General features: G+C 40.3%; 1 protein-coding gene across 1 annotated transcript in view; it reads left to right on the forward strand.

Moving 5' to 3' along the window:
- Positions 1 to 18463: 18463 nt before the first annotated feature.
- The window catches only part of NDNF (neuron derived neurotrophic factor), a 43068-nt gene continuing 37088 nt past the window's right edge, over positions 18464 to 24443 (forward strand). The window contains exon 1 of the mRNA XM_012745884.2: positions 18464 to 18973. The gene's annotated coding sequence lies outside the window, so the exon portion shown is untranslated. The remainder of the gene's footprint in view (positions 18974 to 24443) is intronic.

A 24443-nucleotide genomic window follows, 5' to 3' on the forward strand; every position in this document is an offset into this window, starting at 1 on the left:
CGATAGGAAATTGGGTGTTGGAGTGGTCTTTCTATGTGTACTCATTCAACAAATTGTTTTTTCTTAAATATAGTTTATGCTTTAGACACTGGCTAGCCATCAAAAAGTTCACACAGATCCACTTCATATCTCTAGTTCCCAGTGATTTGTCAATGCCTATTTCTCATCTCAGCTCTTTCATGAAAAGCTCATCTAAATGAGGCCAAGATTGCTTCCTCTTTTAAGTCCTTATGGCATTTTGCTCAGACTTCTTTTATAATAGGTTCATACGGACTTCTCTGCCCCACCATTCTATCCGTATCCCACAATGCACACCTCTATTTTTGAGACAGTTGCTCTCTTACTTATCTATGTTTCCACCAGAGCAGCCAGCCCACTCCCTTGAAAAGAGAATGGGTTTTGGGAAAGATGAAACAAAGACATATTCTGGCTTTAGGATTTTTTAATCTAATATGTTGCTTACGTAATCTTTCTCTACCTCAATTTCCTCATTTGCGAAATGTGGATAATAACTGTCTTGGAGAAGTAGGAAATCCTTGGCAAAGATTGCAAATAATGCCTGGATCATCATTATATAATACATATTTATTTGATTCACATGGCATGGAGCTCGGGTCTGCTTTTCGTCTGCAGACTGCTGTGGCTGCGGTAGCAGTCTTTCCACGAGGCCTAGAAAGCTGCATAGCCCACAGCCTGGCCTGTCAATTCTACTTCGCAGAGGCAGATTTCTCTTTCTACCCAATCTGTTTTGTGGTCCTCAGCTCACCCAAGGAAGCACGATACGATGGAAAGACCACTGGATTGGTAGGCAGAAAACCTGTGTTTACCCTAAGCTTTAATTGCAAAGGAAGGCAGAGGCCTGTATCCTTAGTTAATTCATGTAGAAAACAAGTACTTGCCATGTTTGCCTCACAGGCAGTGGCCAGTCCCAGAGGCGATTATAGAAGTGAAAGCCATTCGGAAGCTGAAAAGGACAAGACAAATATGGATTGAACATTTGGTTATTTTATTTTTATTTTTTACAGGTAATATATAAACTGTACAAAATTCAGGAAGTGCAAATGGGTATACAGTGAAAGGCAAGTCTTTCTCTCCTTCCTGTCCCCCAGCCCACTCAGGTCCTCCCCAGGGACAACAGACGTTATCATTTTCTTGTTTATTCTTCCAGAGATCTTCTATTTATATGTAAGTGATTATGTAACTTTTTGTAAAACTTTCCAAATCCCCACCACCACCACTTTTCTCCAGCCTAAGTTTCCACTTAACACCTTTGAAGCCAGCAACACCTAGGGCTGACACCTCCAGTTGGCCCACTTGCACTGCTAACTGTATTTACTATTAAGAGTCACTCAGTCACTGAGAAAGATTCTGTCATAAGTCTGAAAAAGCCATCATTCTCAGCACACAACCCCCCAGGGAGCATAGGGCCTGATGAGACACAAAGTTGCTACATCCTCAGCTCAGAGTCCTGACAACTAAATGGTCCCTATTCTCACACATTCCAAGTGAAGCTATAGTCCACTGAAAATCAATTGTTTTACTTTTTTTCTTCTACATGAACTTGTTTAACTTAGTTGTGTATAAAAATAATTTTTCACTGTATTTGCTTGTAACAAGTAGACTTGAAACAATCTTAATGTTTGGCTGATTTATATGTGTGATATTTATGTGCTATCATATTCATGTGAATATTGAATAGATTGCCTAAAAGTGTTAATATTAAAAAGCTCTTCCAAATTTGTTAGGTGAAAAGTCTACATTTATGTTAAGTGTGTGGTTTTAATATTAGAGAGTCTCTAATCTTAAACCACTTCAGAGAAGTGTTATGAACACTGAAAGTTCTTAAAGATCATATTTGAGCCTTCTGAACTTTGAAGACCACACTTAAATTGATGAAAATTAACTTTATATTATTATTTTATCATCCATGCTCCTCTTTAGTCACATTTTCCTCTACCTTTATTAAGATATAATTGACAAAAATTATATGTATTTATAGTGTAACATGATGTTTTGATACATGTATATATATTGTGAGATGATTAAATCAAGCTAATTAACATACCTATCACCTCATATACTTACCATTTTTTATGTTGTAAGAACACTTAAGATCTAATTGCTTAGCAATTTTCAAGTATACAATACATTATTGTTAACTATAATCACCAGGCTATACAGTAGATTTCCAGAACTTATTCATTCTGTCTAACTTGAACTTGTACCCTTTGACCAACATCTCCATATTCTGTACCCCACCCTAGCCCCTGGCAGAGAGACCATGTTACTCTCTGTTTCCATGAGTTTGATTTCTTTTAGATTTCATATATAAGTGCAATCATCCAGTATCTGTTTTTTTGTGCCTGGTTTATTTCACTTAGCATAATGTATTCCAGGTTCATCTGTGTGAGTGCAAATGACAGGATTTCTTTTAAGGCTGAATAGTATTTCTATATATATCTATCTAATCTATCTATCTATATGTGTGTATATATATACATATTCCACATTTTATTCATCCACTGATTAACACTTAGGTTGATTCCACACCCTGGCTATTATAAATAATACTGCAACGTGCAATAAACATGGGAGTTATGTCTCTCCAAAATAGTGATTTCACTTCCTTTGGATATATGTGTGTGTATGTATATGCGTGTGTGTATAGTATGATAGTTCTATTTTTAATGTTTTGAGGAATCTTTATACTTTTTTCCATAATGGCTGTACTAGTTTACCTTCCCATCAATAGTGTATAAGGGTTCCCTTTGCTCCACATACTTGCCAACACTTGTTATCTTTGGTCTTTTTGATAATAGCCATTCTAACAAATGTAAGGTGATATATCATTATGAATTTGATTTGCATTTCCCTGATGATTAATGATGTTGAACATTTTTTCCGTATATCTCTTGGCCATTCATATATCTTTCTTTGAGAAATGTCTTTAAGTCCTTTGCTCATTTTTTAATCAGGTTATTTGTTTTCTTGCTACTAAGTTGTTTAAATTCCCTGTATATTTTGGATTTTAACTCTTTATCAGATATATGGTGTGCAAATATTTTCTCCCATTCTATAGGCTGTCTTTTCACTCTGTTGGCTGTTTCCTTTGCTGTGCAGAAGCCTGTTAGTTTGATGTGATCCCATTTGGCTATTTTTACTTTTATTACCTGTGCTTTTAGGGTTATATCCAAAAATTCATTGCCCAGACCAATGGCAAAAAGATTTTTCCCTATGTTTTCCTTTAATAATCTTGTGGTTTTGAGTCATACATTTAAGTTTTTAATCCATTTTGAATTGATCTTTGTATGTGGTATGATATAAGGGTCTAGTTTCATTATTCCACATATCAATATCCAGTTTTCCCAGCACCATCTATTGAAGAAACAGTCCTTTCCCCATGTGTGTTCTTGGCACTTTTGCAGAAAATCAATTGGCCATAAATGCATAGATTTATTTCTGAACTTTCTATTCTGTTACTGTGGTCTATTTTTGTGTTTTCATGTCATACTACATTGTTTCTATTACATAGCTTTGTAGTATATTTTAGAATCAGGTAGTATGATGCCTCAAGATATTTACTTTTTGCCTAAGATTACTTTGGCTATTTGGGATCTTTTGTGGTTCTATATCAATTTTAGAATTGATTTTTTAATTTCTTTAAAAAATGTCATTAGAGTTTTGATACAGATTGCATTGAATCTGTAGATCATTTTGGGTACTACAGATATTTAAACAATATTAATTCTTCCAATCTATCAACATGGTATATCTTTCCATTTATTTGTTGTTTTTTAAAATTTTTTAATTTGTGTTTTATAATATTCAGTGTACAGATATTTTACCTCCTTAGTTAAATTTATACCTAAGTATTTGTTTTTTTGTAGCTATTGTAAATGACACTGTTTTCTTGATTGCTTTTTTGGAAAGATTGCTCTTAGGGTATAGAAACACTACTGATATTTGTAAGTTGATTTTAAATTCTGCAACTTTACTGAATTCTTGATTCTTGATTACTGAATCCAACTTGATCATGGTGTATGATCTTTTTAATGTACTGCTGAATTTTCTTTGCTTGTATTTTATTGAGGATTTTTACATCTATGCTCATCAGAGATATTGACCTATACTTTTATTTTCTTGTAGTGTTCTTGTCTGGCTTTGGATCAGAGAAATGCCCACTTCATAAAATAAATTTGGAAGTGTTCTCTCCTCTTCAATTTTTTGGAAGACTTTGAGAAGGATTGTCATGCATTCATCTTTAAATGTTTGGTAGAATCTTTAGTCACTTTATTAATGAAATTTCTTTAATAAGAATGGAACCAACCTAAAAATTGGCATTTCTTTTATATAAGAAACTATATATATCAGCCAGAATCTAATCAGAAGACAGAAACCATATCTGTTATCTGAACAGAGAATATAACCAGGTATTAAAGAACTAAAAAAGCAAAGAGGGAACCCTGAAGTCTCACAGAGGCAGTGACTAAGAAATCATTTACAATCCTTGGGCTGGAGAGCAAAGGGAAGAGGTGGAATTGTTAAAACCTAGAAGCTTGGAATTAGCGGCGTGGAGCGGCTCTGTGAAGCTAAAACTGATCCGTGGGGATGTAACATCATTAGGCTAGTGCTCCTGTCTCCGAGCTAGAAGGAGACTCAGACTTCTAGGAGAGGTGCTTGCTCATAAGCTGGTGCTGATGTTTCTGGGGAGTTGTGATGAAGCTGGTTCTGAAGATTAGAGAAATTGTAAGCTGGAGTCAAGTGCTGCTTCTGCAAAATACTGTCACTGTCAAATAAGGAACTATAGCTACAGTGAGGCAGACAGGAACAGGAAGCAAAAGCAAGAACAGGAATGAAAGAGGAAGCACTGAGGAAGGAATGTTTTTTTCTCTCCTCCGCCCTTGCTTTCTCCCTTCATCAGTCCCAACTGGTGAGACTAACAGGGAGCCACTGGCAAAGCAGAGCTGCGTTTTGCAGAGCTCATCCCTGAGGCCTCAAAGCAAGGTACGGAGAGATGAGTGAAAAATGGAATAAAAATAGCCTAACATCAGGCACAAAGTAATATATAAAATTTCCAAAGGGAACCTCATACATGTTTAGGCTTTGAAAAAACAAACAAACAAATAAACAATTCCCAAATACTAACAATGAGACAAAAAGCAAAATGTCCTTCACTGTTTTAGGAACAATTTTCAAATGCGAACTTTCCACTGTTTATTAAACACTTGTCAATGGAATACTAATATGTTATTTTCTTCTATACTTTTGAGGAAAATAGTATACTATTAATAGAAGTGTTAAAACACTATCATATCATGTTTGTTATTAAACATTAACTAATTGGAATATAAATGCCCTCTCCCTTTCAACTCTGAAGTGGAACTATTCCTCTACCTTAAATATTTGTCTATTCAGATGCTTGAATTAGTTGTTTCACCCATTGAGAGATGCCATATTAAAACAAGACATTGTGTGTTTTTTTTAGGTTAAAATAAACTAAGTTGGCCTTTAATTTGGTTCTTCCCATTCATATTATAAAAACAGTCTCCTGGTTCACTTGAACAGAGATAGTGCAAGAAACTTACACTAGACCAGTAGGGGTGTGTGTTTATGTGAGTATGTGTACATATGTCAGGATCTATGAGAATCAGCATCCCAAAATGAAAGTGAGAGTTAGAATAAAACTGTAGATAGCTTCTGCTTCTACCTGACCAGATTCTGTGAAGCTCAGTCCTAAACATATTATACCTTCAAAGAACATGAAACTGGGGCCATTCCAAATGATATGTCCTCTTTTGAATTATGTCAATGACTCCGTTGAGCTTTTAGAATGTGATTATGTATGAGTCGTGGTAAATTAAAAATGACTGCAAATTTTTTTGCTGTTCCTCCCATCAGAGGTAGAGACCAATTCCTCACCTCTTGAATCTGGACCAGCTTTGTGAGTTGCTTCCACCAACAAAAGACAGAAGCGACAGTGACATTTCCTCATCTCTCCCCCTTTCTGCAGCCCTGCCTCATGCCTGACCTTGGGATTCACTGACCATTGCTCTACTGCAGTTTGTCTCCATTGCATCTTTCAGGGGCTTCCTACCACTGTTGAAGGTCAGACAATGTCCCTCCTGCCTTCCTCATGGCCTGAGACTATCTCACACAAAGCAGCAATGGCATGCAATATTATTTTAGGTGGTTCCATAGCAAATATTTCCTTTATTTTAATGTGTATGAGAAGAAAAAACAATAACCAGCACATAAAACAGACATTACTGTTTAGGTTGTTAACTTCCTTTTTATATAAGCTGTTTAGTAAAAAGTTGTTCTGCAGCTTAAACAAATCAATCAAGTAAGTAATAGTAGACACTGTGTTTAAATATGGAAAACTTTGGGGAAACTCTGCTTTAAGGAAAATTGGTTCAAATCCCACTTGGTGCAAATACAAAATACGTTCTCTCCTTTTACCAAAAGGATCCCTCTAACTTCAAGATCCTCTCTGCTTCAGCTTTCTACTGTCTTCCCTTCAGACAACTTGCCTATGCAAATCTGCAACTCTTGATTTTCCTAACTCCTAACTGGTAGCAAGATGGCAATTCTGGAAACATGCCAATGTTCCTGCCCCCCAGTCAATGTCACTGCACTAATCTGTTTCGTTTTCTCATTACATAAACATTGGCTTTATGATGTTACATATGTGTTTTAGTAGAATATCGCAAAGCATTTTCATTGCACTGTTCTGTGCTCTTCTCTGTCACTTCTGCCTTTGAGTAAAAGAGAAAAAAATGAGATTTTTCTCCATACTTTCTACATGACGTAGCCCCCTTTCTGGCACCACTTCCAGTTTTGGTGCCGAGTTATGTATCGCCCCTTTTCTCTTGGACTTCTAGACCCTTCTAATGAACTTGCACTTGCCCCTCCTTATTGTCTGCCCTTCATTTCTTATATCCACCACTTCCATGTGTTCTGACTTTCCCTAACCATTTTACCTACCTATCTTTATTTTCTCATCACTATTTAAAATTCTTAACCACTGTCTCCTCTTCTCTTTACCCATTTCTCTCCTCTTCTCTTCCATCACCCATTACCTTTTTTCTTCATTTTAGTGTGTTTCTTCCCCTACCCTGGGCCCTGCTGCACTTACTGGGAAATACAACAAAGGGGCAGATAGGTTTGTAAATGTGTTCACTGATGGAAAGATGAAGAGAGTCAGACATTCCTAGAGCTTTTGAAGTTCTTTCTGCATTGAGGTCCTGCTTGATTTGTATGACTTATTCCCTTAAGAACATTTCTTACTCAAAATAAGTTACAAAAATTCTGGACTGGAATTGATTGGATATAAGATTATCTTTAGTCCTTGAATGAGACTCTGTGTTTAACACAAATTACATATTCCTCACGGGTCAGTGTGCAATTTCCCACACAGATAAGGTCTTTGAAAAGTCCTTACAAAATCAGAATGATTTTACCATGTTTTGACAGATGTACAAATGAGCTCTTTTGAGTTTAGTGTTTCAAGTGACCTCTGAGTTTCAAACTTATTTGAATTTTCATTATGTTAGTCTCTTCTAATTGCAGGAAAATGTCCAACCCCTATATTTACAGTTTCTTCAAAATAGGAATTCCCTCAGCTTTTCACCGAATAGTCTAGGTTGGAGGATTTGAAATGATAGAACACTGTGGTAATGTGATAGATTACCACATTAATAAAAAGTTCTGACTTTGGGAACATAGAGAGCTACTGATAAAAGGCTAGGAAGACAAAAGAGAAAAATTCAAGGCTCTGTATTTGGTTCTGTGTTTTGGAAGAGAAAATGACATAATGATTAAATTGAAGGGATGAAGAAAATGTAGACTGGATAAATCTAAGCTTACATTAGGGAAAATCAAATTTTTCTTTTATAACTCCAAGAGTTTTCTGAGTTACATTAGACTCTATTGGTATGGAAACTGTTTTCCCAAAATAATTTCAGTGGTTCAGTTACAATTTATTATCCAGAAAAAATGGCTCTACTTCTTTTAAATGACCCAAAATAATGCAATTTTTTTCTTCAACAGAGCATAAGGAGAGTTGAGTAGTTACACTCAGAAAATAAGAACAGCCCCTGTTTCTCATTACGTTCCACATATAGATTTTGAGTTATATAGGGTAATGATTCACATTTGATCTAGTTTTATAATAGAATCTGCTGTGGCACAATGAAGTAAATATTAACACATTTCTTTCCTAGAAGTGGTATTTAAAAGTAGAAATGTGACACAATCCAGCATTAACTAGTCTAATCCAATAAGAAATTTAATATATTTGAGTCTGATAGCACATACTGAAAATCTTAACATAATTCTAAAATAATGCTATCCTATTAAAGTTTTATCTTCTTAAAGGGAAATTTTTTATGTGCCAAACTACTAGGAAATAGTTTAAAATGGATGGTGAGAGGACTGGATTTGCCTTATTATTAATTTCTTTGGTTTATTCTACACACTGGTGACTACCTTGAATTGATTCCAAAAGGGGAAGAGTAAGTGTAAGATCTAGAAGTACTGCCTGGGTTCAAATTTCTTCTTGGCAAGAAATATGACAAGTTTGGATGGCCTTGGTAGCCTCATCTCCAAAATGGGAGTCATGATGATAACTACTGAAGGTGGCTCTTGTGGTTCTAGTAAAGAGTGACAGTAGCAGTCCTGTAGAAACCACTCAATAAATAACAGTGATTAAACAACCAAAATGTTAATATGGAGATGCTCCTTTCTTTTTTGAAGTAACTAAGTTCTAGGGTTAGTAAGTTACTTATAATGGAAACTGGTTGAATCAAAGGTATATACGATCATATGCTATTTTTTATGAGATACACATGTTGAGATTTTTAAAAATTGTGTTAGTCCTCCCATCCACACTGCTTTTCATAGACTAGCTAGTTTGTTAAATGTTTTTAGGAAAGGACTCATACTGTGTCAATGACAGAGTTTAAATGGTTTTCAAATAAAAGAAAAGATTCAAGCAGTTAAATCACTTTGGACTATTCCACCTCCCCCTGGTTTAATCTTCAAGACTTGTGACCTGAGAGGGTTGTAGCTAGAATTGATGAATAGGTACACTTTTGTGAAAACAGTACATGTGGTCAGATTTGCTCTGGGTACCAACAAACCAAATTATGTGGTAAAATCCCTTTTTTAAAAAATGCCCATTAACATGACAGCACTGAAAAGAAAAAAAAAAAAATAGAAAAGCTTCCAGTAACATCTCAGGAAGGCCTGAGTTGGTTAAGAGCACAGGCTTTGGAGTCTGACAGAAGGAGGCTCAGACCCTGGCCAGCCACTGATGTCCCTAAACCTCAGTTTCCTTATCTGTGAAATGCAAACAATTATGTCTTTTTCACTAGATGTTTTAGGAATAAATCAGATAAAATTTGTAAAGGGAAGAGTATTGGATTCAGTACATTTTGTCAAACCTGAAATCAATCATTTTGTTCATCCTAATGAGCAGGGTCTGAATGATTCCATTAATTTTGTTTTTTCACTGACAAATGGTTTTCCTGATTAGGTAGAGGCAAATGTCTTGTGCATTTTAAGGGAAATTGAATCCAGGGAATAAGAACTGGCCATTATTATCCAGACAATTATTTAGTGCCTATTACATATCAGGCACTTTACATATTCAAAATAGTTTAATCTAACAATAACCCTATCAGGGAAATTTTATTGTCCCCGTTTTACAGATGAGAAAACAGAGCGTCAAAGATTAAACAACTTTCCAAGCTCACATAGTCACAAAGTTATCAAGTGTCAGTGTAGGAAACTGTACCCAAGACCTCTGACTGGGAAGCCTGTGTTCTTTTCACTACATCTGGTGCCATTCAGCTTCACAACATTTAAAAAATAACCAGGCTTCATGTCTGTGTGGCCTTAAGGCAGAATGATATCACTGGCATGTAACTGTCAGGAACTGGGGCCAAATTGCTCACATGAAAGAGTTTGCTTCTGTAGCTGTGCCTAAACAAGCCATGGGATGGAGAAAATAAAGCAATTATTAAATGAACCCAAATTATAGGAACATATTAATCACATAATCTTAAACTCCTGTTACATCTAAGAATACATCTCTACCCTTATTTCTTTCAGCCCCTTTTATACTCTAGGCTGGCCTAGTGTTTTTCTCATCTCCTTGTATTTGTGTGAGCAGAGCTTCAGTACCCTCACAACACTGCTGTTAGCTTAGGGTTGCACTATCTGTCACTGCTTCTACACAACTGGCGGAGCACAGGGCCTGAGAACAGCAGTCTACACTGATTTGGTCAGACGGCCTAGACCAGAGAACACTGGTGGGATACCAGAGCCTGAGGCTCAGAGTGATCAGTGGATTCCTTTTAGAGCATGGGAGGCTCTCAAAGAACGTTTTCTGGATTGACATTAAAAAAACACTTAGTTTTCCCATCATGTAATTGATAAAGTATAATACAACAATTAGTTAAATGCTCACAGGAAATGGGATGGATGAGTGAATACATACTGCGAAGTGAAACAAACCAGGGATTTTACGTCAGAGAAACTCATTAATTGCAACCAAAAGAACGCCTCTTTTACAAACTACCAGTGTCCTTACATGTGACAAATGGTGTTTGCTTTGTTCCTGTTTTAATTTAGGTGTTACCCATTGCCGAGAGGATAAAGCCCAAACTTCCTTTTCTAACACCTTCTCTCCAACCTACATATTCAATTTTCAGTTCTATGAATTCCATTAGCAAAATCCACCCTAGCCAAATTATTTTACTCACTGTCTTTTAAAGGAAATACCTTGGTATTTCCTTCCTGAGAAACTTTCCTGGGTGCCACTTCGGTGTTTTTGATGTTCTGACCTCTTCTCCGTCGTTTCAAACCTTTCTCAGTGGTGAGGAAGTGATATCCTGTAATCTTACCATTCCCTTGGCAGTTGTCTTCTGGTGTCTGACGCTGTGTACAATACCTGAAAGCCAACTAACTTGTCACTTCCTCTGTGCACTCTCTGAGGGTAGGGGTGACATCTGTCTTTTTGATAATGAATGCTCAGGGTCTGGAAGGAAATAGGCATTCAATAAATATTTACTGGATGTCTTAGGGAAGGAAAGAAGATATGTCTACACTCATCTTACAGACTTTTCCTGGGAAAATACTATGTTCTTTTTATCTCAGCACTGAGTTCAGTACCTTGAACAAAGTTAAGAATTACATTTTTTCCCCATGTTTTAAGTTAATCTTTGGAAATCTGTGCAAATTGTATTTGGAGGTTTGAATAAAATCATTAATCTTTTATTTTAATCCAAAGATTCTTTTGTAAGATAGTAGCAATTCTGATTTAAGTTACATGTATTTAAATGTACTATAATAATTTTAAAACATTCCGCTCTACTTCTTAAACAAACTAAAACTCAAGGAAAATGGGTCGATCTTATCTACAATTTTAAAATTAAGATTTTCTTATAGTAATGACTCATTCTGTGACATTTCCTTATTATAGCATAGTCCATGCTAATCCTTCCTTCTTCCTTCACACCCCTGTCCTTTAACCCAAGGTGACTGACCCATCCTTCAGATCGCTACTTAGATGTCACTTTCTCCAAGAATCTTTCCCTGATGCCCTACTCTCACCCTACTCACCGACTTGCACGGTACCATGTTATGCCCTCGTTATATCACTTGATAACTATCTAATTCTTCACTAAACGGCAGGTTGCTCAGAGCTCAGACCTTGTTTATTCTTTTGTTCCCAGCAACCAGCATAGTGTCTGGCACATAACAGGTGCTCAGCAAATATTTAATTAAGTGCATAAATGCCCTCAGGAAGAATAATAGGTGACTAAGACTTGATGTTTCAACTTCACATTGGTTAAGTGTGTAAGAGTCATCAAAATTAGAGGTAATCATTAATTTTTAAGGGACTTTAGAGAACCAGTTCCTGAACTGTGTGACAAACCCAACCCATGGAGATAATGCAGTCGGGAAAGGATTGAAACTGGACCACAGACAGAGGAATGACCAGCGCTAGTACGGCCAGGGGCGTGATACTGTTTTATACAAGCTTCAGGATTTGTACGATGCTTTCCATTAGTTCTTTTGTCCCAGTCCCCAGAGTAGAGATGTCGATTATAACACTCTATAGAATTAAGTTTATGTATAGAAGGACCTATTTACATTTGTGTAAAATGACAGCTGTACAAATACAATTGAGGTGATAGCCAAGCAATAGGCAAAATATTGTGACAAGCTTTTGATGATCTTTCAACCTATTGTCATGATTGGGGCTATTCTGTATGACAGTAGTCCTCAGGACAACTTTGCAGTCTGAAATTATGAAGGATTCCAAGAAGCTTTTGTTTTTATGGGTTATTTCTATCAGTATTCAACATATTATGAATTATAACAGAAATCTTTAAAATATTTATTAACTCACTTAAAAATAACTGTAGTAAACCTACTACATGTTAACACAAATAACATCATTTTCTGAAAAATAACTATGTTTTCCAAAATAGGTTAGTGAGAAAAGTAGTATTGTTTTACAGTTTTGTAAATCTCTTTAATGTCTGGCTTAATAGAAGACAGATGGATTCTAATATGATGTCTGTATTCAATCTGTCTCAATTTGGGTTTTTTTTTTTGTTGTTGTTTGAAGTAAATGAGGAAAATTCAGATTCACTAAGATATACAGTTGAAAACTGAAGAAGCATTTTAATCATCTTTTAAAATAATTCTGGATATTTATTCTTCTTTGATGCTACACCAAAACTCAACAAGTGGTAGTTTCTTAAACCTTATAATTGGAATGTGGAATAAGAAACCATATCAGTTACCTTTTCTTACTATGTTATATCAAAATCCATTTGTCTATTTTGCACTTTAAATGGATCTTTAACTTGTGGATGAATTTATAATATCATGTGTTATTAGTCATTTGGAAAATACTGGTTCACTGATTTATGTAGATCTTCCAAATATTAATATAATTCACTGTATAATATCTAAAACCATATTAATTTAAATGATCATAGTCTTATTAGAAAGACTAAGTATCAGGTAAACTGTCAAGCTCATGGTGGCAGACATAAGTTTTATAAATTCTAATTTTTTACTTGAAAGCTCAAATTTTAATTGAAAATAAATATTGTGGGCTGTTTATCTTGAAGTGAAAGACTCCTTTTATTCATTTGAAAAATCTGTCTGCCAAATATCCAAGTCTGAATAACCATAGTTTGTCTATAAGTTGTTCTTTCAAGTAAAAATATGTTTCATAAAAAAAAAAAACTAGTTTAGCTCATAGCTCATAAAACAAGTATTTCAGTTCAGGACAAACAGTATACTTCAGTATATAGAAGCAGAGCTTTATTTGTGCTTCCCATTTTGCCACAGAGATTTTATTTTTATTATTTTTATTTTTTTTTAGAGACAGGGTCTCGCTCTGTCACCTAGGCTGGAGTGCAGTGGGACAATCATGACTCACTGTAACCTTGAGCTCCTGGACTGAAGGGATCCTCCTGTTTCAACCTCCCAGAGTAGGCAGGGCTACAGGTGCATGCCACAATGTCTGGCTAATTAATTATTATTATTTTTTTTTAGAGATGGAGTCTTGCTATGTTGTCCAGGTTGGTTTTGAACTCCTGGCCTCCAATAATCTTCCCATCTCCTCCTCCTAAAATTCTGGGATTATAGGCCACAATGTCTGGCACCACACATAGTCAAGGATTGAAATTTCATAAAACGAATAATTTTTTACTACTTCATTAAAGACATTCTTAAGTGGAACTGACATTTATGGCAATAGAATATACAAAAATTCCTAGGACTGTTTGGTGCCTTGATCATGCTAAGGTGTTAGCAGTTTCACCTACCATTGCTTTTGTATCATTAGTCCAAATTCAGCACAGTAAAAGAAGGCAAATTAATATCTTAGATCACTATGAAAATGGTTTTGGCCTTGCAGATCTCCCCTGTAAGGATCTCAGGAGCCCTCAGGGGTCTACAGATCCCACTTTGAGGACTACTGCCTTAAGACATAGGCTTGCATTAGGAGTTCTCCTAAAAAGACTTAAATTATACTCTTAATTTTATAATTGTTTTGGACTTTTTTTCCCAGTTTACTGAATATTTATGAATTTCATAATTTAAAAGTAAATTCAGATATAAGTAAATAAATATCTTTCAAACACTTTAATGTGTTATGCTACTCAATACTCACAAGACATCTGTAAGTCAGCTATAATTTGTTCCATTTTTATATTTGAAAAAAAAAACTGATGTTCAGAGAGGTTTTGTCCTACAGCAAATAATTGTCAGAGTCTAGAATTAAATACGAGTCTGTCTGGCTAAATAATGCATGCTCTATCTAATATGGCATGTTGCCCAAGTCTCTCAGGACACTGAAAATACTTACATATCTAAAAATATAAATATACACAATGCCATTGGTTTTATTATGGGCATATCTTTTTTGAGAAGACAGGGTATATTCATATTTGCAAATTGTGATGTTCAAAACATAGATATTTTTTGGAACTTTCATAAGAATATCCTTCACAGAGTCCACAGAACTTTTTGATAGGCTCACGTCTGTCATTATTTGGCTGGATGTATTAATGACAAGTCACTCTAATATATTAGAACTCAGTTTCTTCCTAATGGTGATTTTACACCTACAACATAGACTACAATTTCTTGGGTCAAGATCACAGAGACGTTTTGTGAAGAGGAGCAATCGCTTTTCAGTCTGGTCATCTTGATGAGTCTTCCACGGTTTACTCTGGTCACCAAGCTTGTCTTTCCTTGGCTTCATCAACCCTGCTCCTTCCTCTGTGGTCTTTTTCATCTTTTTCTTTTGCAGGATCGTCTTCGTCTACCCATGCCTAAAATATTGGTGTTCTGCCACATTCCATCCTAAGTCTTCTCTTAATGCCTGCCTTCCTCCTCTCCCTGGCTTTGCGAAACACCTACATGCTGATGACTCTGTATGTATCCTTCTGGCTTGGATATATTCTCCTAGGCACTCCCCTTCTGGCTGTCTGCATAGTGCTGCACTCAGATGTCACATAGGCACTCCTTCCACAAGTTTGAAATAGAACTCATTACATTCCTCCTGAAACTGCTCCCCTCCATGTGCTGTTTCTCTTGGCTAACTGGCACCATCACCTGCCCTGTTGCCCCAGCCAGAAAACTGGGAGGTGAGTCTAGACTGCTCCTCCTCTCCATTAGCCTCTATATCCAATCAATCACTAAGGCCTGTCTATTCTATTTCCTAAATCTCTCTAGAGCTGTCCCAACCTCCCAAATGGCATTTCTGCTGTCTTAGTTCAGACTTAATTTTTTCCTCTGGAAATAACCTTCTCACTGTTCTCTCTCTCCTGTTTGTCTTGCACAGTGATGCCAGAGGAAACTTTCTAAAACACATTATGTGATGACACATAAAAACCTTAAGATCTGTCCTTGCTTAAAACCTTTAATAGTTTCTCAACCACTTACCACCTTCAGGAAAGTTCTGGCTCTTCAGGCCAGCGGAACCTGGTGTAGCCTGGCCCTGCTTACTTCACCTACAATCCAGTCACACCTAACTTCTTCCTTCCTAGGACACACTGAGTACTTTGACACTTTCCTAATCTCTTCACTTGCTTCTGTTTGTGGAATGCCCTTCCCCTACCCCATCCTTGTTTGCCTGGTGCTTTCTTCCTTGTCCTTCAAAATGCTACACTAAAAGCCCTACCAAGAACATCTTTTAAAGGAGAGTTAGCTGCTTTCTCTTCCATGCGCCCAAATGATGAGGTACAAACATTTATTATAGTGCTAATCACATTTTCATTTATACCTCTGTCTCCTCACCAGGCTGTGAGTTCCTTAAAGGCGGGCACGTCTTACCTCTAAATCTCCACACCTCAGATATACCTGGTACACAGTAGGAACTTACTAAGTGTTTGTTAATGAATGCCTGAATGATCTGGGTCCTATCTCACAAGTGCAAGAAGCTCCTTCTCCAGAGAAGAGACTTATTTTCTAGACTGAGGTTGAGGGGTCCCTTTTTCCCACTTAACATTGTCTCATCTGCAAAAGTCAAGCTTGCCCAGCGATCTCAAATGTTCCTTTTAAAAGTTTAAAAATTCGTGGCGTTTACAAAACTATTTTGTGTCATATAAGCAGTTTTATAAATCCACCTTCTGCAGTATTCTCATCTAGGAGGCACAGAGCTTTAGGAGCTGCGTTGGACGGCCCTCTGTTACCAAGTATTTAACAAAAAGACCACAGTTCTTAATATTATCTCGGGAAGGTTGGTTTTCATTTTAGTTATCTTCATCTCGCTGTGGCAACGAGAAGGGGTCAAGTGTTTTCATGTATACTGACACTATATTTTAAATATTGCACTTTCTTAGAACTTACAACTCTAAAAACTAGAGTCTAAAAACCAGGTTTGCTGGAAACTAGGTTCGCAGTTGCAAAAATGAGATCACTAAATCACTCGGTGCCCCCCGCCCCCCGTTTTCCTCTGCCCAGGCCAGGTTGCTAATTAGGTAACTTCTTATCATAATTACCTAGTCAGCCTTAATGGCTTCACACACTCTGCTCGGTCTCACTGGTCCTGTAGGGCCGCTTTTCAATTGCTAAACCAGCTGCTGAGTTTCAAACCCGAGGAGGCCGGGGCTGCGCGGGGAGAGCTCCCGAGTGCAGGCTGCAGTGGGCAGGCGCGGGGAAAGTGGGACAGGCACGCTCAGTGCGCGCGCTCCGCTCGCCCACCCCCGACCTTCTGGATTTGACGCGTCTCCCCGCTCCGCCCTCAAATCAACCCCAGAGCTCCCCTCTGTGGCACCCGGCCGCCCTAACGCTGCCACGGCCCTGCGTGCTGGTCTCCCTGGGTTTGCAGCTTCGCGGCGGTGCGGCCTCATTCTCCCCGGGGTGCGGTGGGGGCAGGGCAGGGGGTAAAGGCAGCGGCGAGTCTCGCAAAGCTGCCCACGAGGGTCCGGTCCGGGGAGCGCTGGATCGCTGCGCGGCGTGTGCGACTGTGTGTGTGTGTGTGAGAGAGAGACAAGTGTGTGTGAGAGACGTGTGTGTGTGAGAGACGTGTGTGTAAGAGAAACAAGTGTGTGTGAGAGGTGTGTGTGTGAGAGAGACAAGTGTGTGAGAGACGTGTGTGTAAGAGAGACAAGTGTGTGTGAGAGAGACAAGTGTGTGTGAGAGATGTGTGTGTGAGAGACGTGTGTGTAAGAGAAACAAGTGTGTGTGAGAGGTGTGTGTGAGAGAGACAAGTGTGTGAGAGACGTGTGTGTAAGAGAGACAAGTGTGTGTGAGAGAGACAAGTGTGTGTGAGAGATGTGTGTGTGTGAGAGACGTGTGTGTAAGAGAAACAAGTGTGAGAGAGACAAGTGTGTGAGAGACGTGTGTGTAAGAGAGACAAGTGTGTGTGAGAGAGACAAGTGTGTGTGAGAGATGTGTGTGTGAGACAAGTGTGTGTGAGAGACGTGTGTGTAAGAGAGACAAGTGTGTGTAAGAGAAACAAGTGTGTGTGAGAGGTGTGTGTGTGAGAGAGACAAGTGTGTGTGAGAGACGTGTGTGTAAGAGAGACAAGTGTGTGTGAGAGAGGTGTGTGTGTGAGAGAGGTTTGTGTGTGAGAGAAGTGTTTGTGAAAGAAGTGTGTGTGTGACAGAGGTATGTGTGTGTGAGAGAAGTGTGTGTGACAGGTGTGTGTGAGAGAGGTGTGCGTGAGAGAGAGCTGTGTGTGTGAGAGGGGGTGTGTGTGTGAGAGAGGTTTGTGTATGAGAGGTTTATGTGTGTGAGAGAGAAGTGTGTGCGAGAGAGCTGTGTGTGAGAGAGGGCTGTATGTGTGAGAGACGTGTGTGAGAGAGAAGTGTGTGTGTGAGGGAGGTGTGTGTGAGAGAAGTGTGTGTGTGAGTGTGCGCGCGCACGAGGAACAGAAGGGTGTGTGGTTATGTGCCCGTGTGTGAGAGACAAGTGTGTGTGCATGTGTGTGAGAGAAGTGTGTGTGTGAAAGAGGGAGAAGTGTGTGCGCGTGTGTGAGAGAAGTGTGTGTGCGTGCGCGAGACAGAAGTGTGAGACAGAAGTGTGTGTGTGAGAGGTGTGTGTGAGCGCGTGTGAGACAGAAGTGTGTGAGAGAGAGGGAGAAGTGTGTGTGTGTGAGGGAGAAGTGTGTGCGCGCGTGTGAGACAGAAGTGTGTGTGAGACAGAGAGAGTGAAGTGTGTGTGTGTGAGAGTGAAGTGTGTGTGTGTGAGAGGGAGAAGTGTGTGTGTGTGAGAGGGAGAAGTGTGTGTGTGTGTGAGAGGGAGAAGTGTGTGTGTGTGTGTGTGTGAGAGGGAGAAGTGTGTGTGAGAGGGAGAAGAGTGCGTGCGCGCTGGCGCGGCGGGAGCGAGGGAAGGAGGGACGGGGGAGGCAGCGGGCAGCGGAGGGCGGGGCGGGCGGCGGGCAGCGGCGGGGCGGAGGGCCGGGCTGGGAGGGAAGGCTGGGGCTTCAGCGGTGACACTCGCAGCGAACACACACTCCCCGCTCGGAGCCTCCAGACAGCGGAGCGAGCTGAGCCGCGCGCCCGCCGCCGCCCGAGCGCCCGGCCTCCCCGCGCCGCGCTCCCGCCGCGCCAGCCCGGCCTGGCGCCCGGCATCCTCCGCCGCCCGGCCCCCGCGCTCCCCGCCTTTTAAAAGGACCTCCCGCCGCTCCCCCGCTACGCCCGGGATCCCCCGGCCCGCGCGGCTCCCGCTTCACTTCGCAGCAACTTCGGCGGCCGCCCGCCGCCCGCCCTCGCCCGCCTTTGAAGTTTGCCGTGCCGACCACAAAGTTGGGACGCTCCGGCCGCCTGAATTTTGCTCTTTTATCTGCTCCGCCCGCGCGCCCGGGTCGCCTTGGTTCCCGGACACCGGCGCCTAGCATCTCGGCCGGGCTGGGGACGTGGACTGTTTCGCACCCCGCACCTCAGGGAGGGACTTCTCCTCTCGCCCCGCGGAAAGACAAACTGATCTTTCTGAGGTAAGCGGCGGGGGGAAAGCCGTCCCCGACGCGCGGCGCGTCAGCGGCCGCCGGGACCGGCGCACGGGCGCTCGCGCCGGCGGGCTCCTGCGGGCGGGTGTCGGGGCGCGCGCCCCGACTCTGGAGGGCTCCGCAGGGTTCTCGAGGGCGCGCGATCCCGAAGCCGCGGGCAGGAGGGCGGAGAGCAGGTCTCCCTCGGTTTCCCGGGCTGCGCGCGTGGCCCGGCGGCCCCGAGAATCGTTAGGGGGCGGACGGACGTGGCGCTGGCGGGGAAGGCGCGGGGACCGCGACCTGGGGAGCGGCGGGGACCCGGGAGCCGCGGAGGCTTCGCCCGGCTCGGCCCGGACGCGCAGTTGGCCCGCCCGCCGGGAGCGCTGCCTCCGTCTCCGCCCGCTCGCGGAGGTCTGCGGGCCCGGGTCTCGCGGGGCGTCTGCGTGTGGGGCGAGGGCCGGGGGGTCGGGCGGCGGCGCGGGTCCCGACGGGCGGCCTCGCGCGGCGGCCCCCGCGCCCGTCCGTGCTCGGCGTGGCGGGCGGGCGGCCGTCGTCAGGGAAACTTCCCTGGGCCGGGCGGGGTGGCCTGGGGCCCGCGCGCGCTCGCGCTCCGAGGGCCGAGCCGCCTCCGATGGGACCCTCCCGCCCGGCCGGGTCGCCTCGGCGTGCAGCCTCGGCGGCCCGTGCGCGGGTCGCTCCCCCGCGCTCCCTTTCCCCTGGCGGGGAGCCGCCGGCCGCGACGCGCGGGTCCGAGCGGCGGCTCCTCGGGGCACTTCGCGAACCGCTCAGCGCGGGGCGCGATTTCGTCGCCCGGTGCGCCCTGCCTCCCGCGCCCCGCAGCGCCCCGCACCCGCCCCGCCCGCGGGCGCCGAGCTGTCCCCGCGGCGGCCGGCGCGGGCCCTCCGGGGCGCTGTCCACCGCGGGCTCCCGGCACCGGCGGCTCCCGGAAACCGAGACCTTGAGCGGGAAATGAACCTGAGCAAATGCCCGTCTGTGTGTGTTTCTTACACAGTTCTTTTTCGCAACTTTGCAGGGTTGGTGAATTTGTTTGCTTCTTATCTTGCGATCCCGCTAGATCGCAAGGAAGAATTTATTTTTTCATTTAGTCGATCTCCGCAAACACACCACTCTCTCCTTCCCCCTCCACCCCTCCTCCTGCCCCGCTTCGCGAGCCCCTTTTCTCTGCTGAAGGAGGGAATCTCCGCACCCCTCCCCTCCTCCTCCCGCCGTCCCGAGCGCCCGGGAGAACCGGGGAGTCTTCAATGGAAATAAATAGGGCCCTGCTCCCTTCTCCGCCCCCTTCAAACAAGGGAAATCCTCCCTGGGCTCCCAGAAGTAGAGATAAAACATCCTTCCCAAGGGAGCGGTTGCTGAGGATTTGGTGGGATTGAACTGTTTTATTATCCTGAAAGAAGTGATGGATGGATGCCAGAGGGGGTATGTGTGTGGACCAGAGTGCAGTGAGGGCGATCGGTATTTATTATTATTCATTACTGTTTATTAAGAGTGATAATAAGGCCATAACCCTGGCTGAGGACTGTGTTTATACTTGATTTTCTGTCAGTCTCTTATTACAGTGGTTTCAGAAAGTGAAAACGCCAAAACGGTATTAATTCCTCACACTCATTCTGCATATGGGATTAATCAAATGTCAAAAAGATACTGTCATTTTACCAGACTTTTAATCCATGAACTTTTAGAAGGTTGCACTCTTATGAAATGTCATTTGCTTCAATCTGTCTTCTTAAAGTTTAAAAATCTTGGCAACATAATTAATTATGGTCCCAATTCCCATTTTCAATCTAAACCTGTATTCAGGATTATATTAAAATACCCCTTATTCTTCAAAAGTGAGTCTTATGAGTTTAAATTCCTGGAGGGGGTAAGGGGACAACTGGGAATGAGGGGCCAAGAAGTTAGAGAAATTAGGACTATTTCAGATTTCTCTCAAAAATCCTTTACTTCTTCCTTTAAGGAAAGAAATTACAAGTCCCTTCTCTGCACAGTTCTTAACTTCAGTGAATGTCCTTAATCTTTACCACACACTTGAAACATAACAGCTTGCAGCCTTGTCTGCATCATTGTTTTCATTTTTGTGTCAGGACATTTTATTCATTAAACCTGTATGTCAAAGACTCAGGCTCAGCATGGCAGTAACACTCTGTTTTAATTAGTAACTATGGTAAAAAAGAAGCTAGAACTCTGTAATAGGCCTAAATTGCTATGAATTATGTGTGGTTTAAATTACACATTTATTTTAGCAGAAATCAAGCCATGAATATAAAACATCTTTTAATCACTTGCAGATACAGCTTTTATCTCTTAAGATGTAACAAAATATATAATTGGAAAGAACTCTTCTAAGAATAAGGGAAGCTCCTACCCTCAGTTTATTTGTCCTGGGTCTATTTGACATTCATGTGATAAAGTATGAATGTTAAAGAGTCAAAACTGATGTCATAAGCCTTTCCAGTATCATGCAGAGGGTGCACTGGAAGTAGCCACGGTGGGTCAGTCCTCAAATAACTTAATGCAAAGACTTTTTAACAACTCAGAGTACTAAACACTATACGATCACGGCAAGAGACTTTTTCAATTGGCTTTATGAACTTTGGCGATTCGGGTTTCAGTTTTCTCACTTGAACTTATAAAGGAGACTCTGTGGTGGGGGAAAATATGTTCTAAAACTCTAACAAACTATTTGAAATGAAGGAGGGTGTAGAAATAAAGTGTATCTGTTGTTATCTTCTTAGATTTATTTCTATAGCAGTTCTATTCAGCCTATCTAGAGGTCAGAATTTTTATTTTAAAACTGAATGTTTTTCTTGTCATTGTTGTTAGAACATATTACTTTGATATGATGGATGAGCAGATACTGGAAATGGAATGATTGTACCTGAATTATGAGAAAGCATAGGAGCAGTGTGTGAATTCCATGTAATATGGGCTGATTAAATTATTTTAATCTCCCTTCCTGAGTTTCTCTGTGATAAGGAGGTTGATACTAGTGACCAACCAGTGCTGGCTTCCACTTTTTCTGCTGTGTCTTCTTGTCAGCCTTTGCTTTGGGGAGCCATGCACCCATAGTAGCAGCTGGTTATGGATTGAATCTTGCCAGAGTTAGTGGCCATGAGCTAATGATTAGGAAGAAAGTATATCACATAGTCATCTGTGGGTCAATGGCAAACATAACCAACAAAAATAATTCAGCTAATTCATTTGACCTTGAAATAATAGCTAGACCTTATAAATGTTTATTTGAAATGATTATTCTGGAGAACATAATTTATTCTTCCCCTGTTGGCTCACAGTCATTTAGTAGAAGCCACAGCATAGCTGAATAATAAATAGTAAACCACACCAAATCTTTGCTATCAAAACTGATTTTATTTTAAATTTTTATTTTTTAAAAATTATTTTATATTTCATTTTTAATTTATGTACAGTAAAATTCATTCTTCTTGATGTAGGTTCTATGAATTATGACAAATGTGAAGAATGATGTGTCCACCATCATAGTTATGCTATAGAATAATTCTGTCACTCTGAAAATTCTCTCACGCTATACCTCTTTGATGTGATCCTCTTCCCTTAACCCAATTCCTGGTAACTACTGATCTATGCTCCTTTCTAATAGTTTTGCCTTGAAAACTGATTTTAAAATCAAAGTCCTTCGGTGTCTACTAAATACTCCTTTTAAAAATACTTTGCATTTCATGCCTTGAAGTTTGGATAAATTCTGCTTTATTTTTTCATTATATTACAAGTGCAAAATTAAATGACACATAGGATGCATGCCATCACGCTTCCATGTTTATTTCCACCTAGAAAGAACAGTGTATACTTTATTGTCATTAAAAAAAATCACGGAGTATGACATAGAAAAATAAAAATGCTAATATTTTATTATATCATATGGTGGTATGTTGAGTATAAATTAAATTATATTTTGGGGAAAACCCACACCATTTCAGTGGAGTCTGTGTTTGCTTGGATGCCTGTATTTCTTGCAGCTTCTGAGATGACACCTGGCATTTGCTGTTCCATAGCCTATGATTGCCGGAGCCAGTGCCAAAAGCAGTATTCTTGGCTGCTTACTTCCTAAACACATAACCCAAAGATGTAACATCCACATCTTTTTTCTTTCTTTTAGTATTTTACTAAAAACTGCACACCAACAAATACATGAATTTTAGTCCTCTAAAATATTTGGAAAACATGAAATATATACTGCTGATCCCCTCCCAAATAAAAAAGAAGTTGCTTGTTTTACATTTTAAAAATTAAGGATAGAGAATTTGATCAATATGGAGTAAAAAGCCAGCTAGCAATATTTTTCTGTAGATTTTTCCTTTTGGTGGGAAGAGACAAATTTGACCACAGAACAGCTGGATATTGGGTCCTATTACAATGTCAATTTTTTTCAAGGAACTTATTGAGTTAGATTTGATTTAAACTTCACTTTGAAGTCCACAGACCTCATGTTTATAAGAAAAGTATAGAAACTTCCAAGATTACATGTCATTATTCTTTCAATAATTTCCGGATCCTTTGGAAGCTGATTTATTTTAGTAAATTAGTGAATGAGTCTTGGTTTTCATTTGTTAATTTTTTTCCTGTAGTAAATTTGAACATGACACATATTTAATGTTTCCTATAGTTCTCTGAAGTATTTATTTTTAGTTTCACTTATGAAAACTCTGAAATGAATCTAAAAAAATATGGATGGAGGTAGTAGTATAAATATATAGTTAATTTACCAAATATCTCTTTTAATTCTTCTTTTGAAATAATTTGTTTCCTTTTTATAGTTGTGAGAAAAGAAAAACATTTTTAGAAATAGTGGGATTATATAAAGTTTGCAAGGAACTTGATAAAAATATGATTATGGATGATTAGAAGTCAGCTCATTTGAGCGGAACTCTTAGACACTCTCTTGGCAGGATGGAGACTTTTAAATGTAATAACCAAATTACAAAAATAGGGTTAACAACATCCATGCATGTCTGATGGGAATGATTTCAGCTGATATTACAAATAGTGGTGACCAGCTGAAATAAATGGAGACTGTACAAGTTTCTGTCGGTGTTTCTTCTCTCTAAGAGGATATCGAGGTAAACACCCTCTTCTTCCAGCTGTGTGCTCGGAGAACATATATCCACAATCTGAAGACATAGCCAAAAATTGGACTATACTCAAATGTATGTTTTATCAACAACTAAAAATCACCATATTTTCTTTTCTGAAGCAATGTCCTTATATATGCAGATGTACATAAAATATGAGATTGAAATTTAACGTTTTTGAAAATAAGCAGTAAAATCTGAATGCATACTTAGAAGTACCTGTAAAGTGTGATATCTTGTTTTTGAAATCACCGCGACTATTTTTAAAAATTATAGGAACTATGAACTGGTTAGTATATGCAACACAGACAATACTGTATCTGGATAGTTGGCAAACAAAATGAGGCGGTGGC

The sequence above is a fragment of the Microcebus murinus genome, chromosome 27 (genome assembly GCF_040939455.1).
Source record: "Microcebus murinus isolate Inina chromosome 27, M.murinus_Inina_mat1.0, whole genome shotgun sequence".
NCBI lineage: Eukaryota > Metazoa > Chordata > Mammalia > Primates > Cheirogaleidae > Microcebus > Microcebus murinus.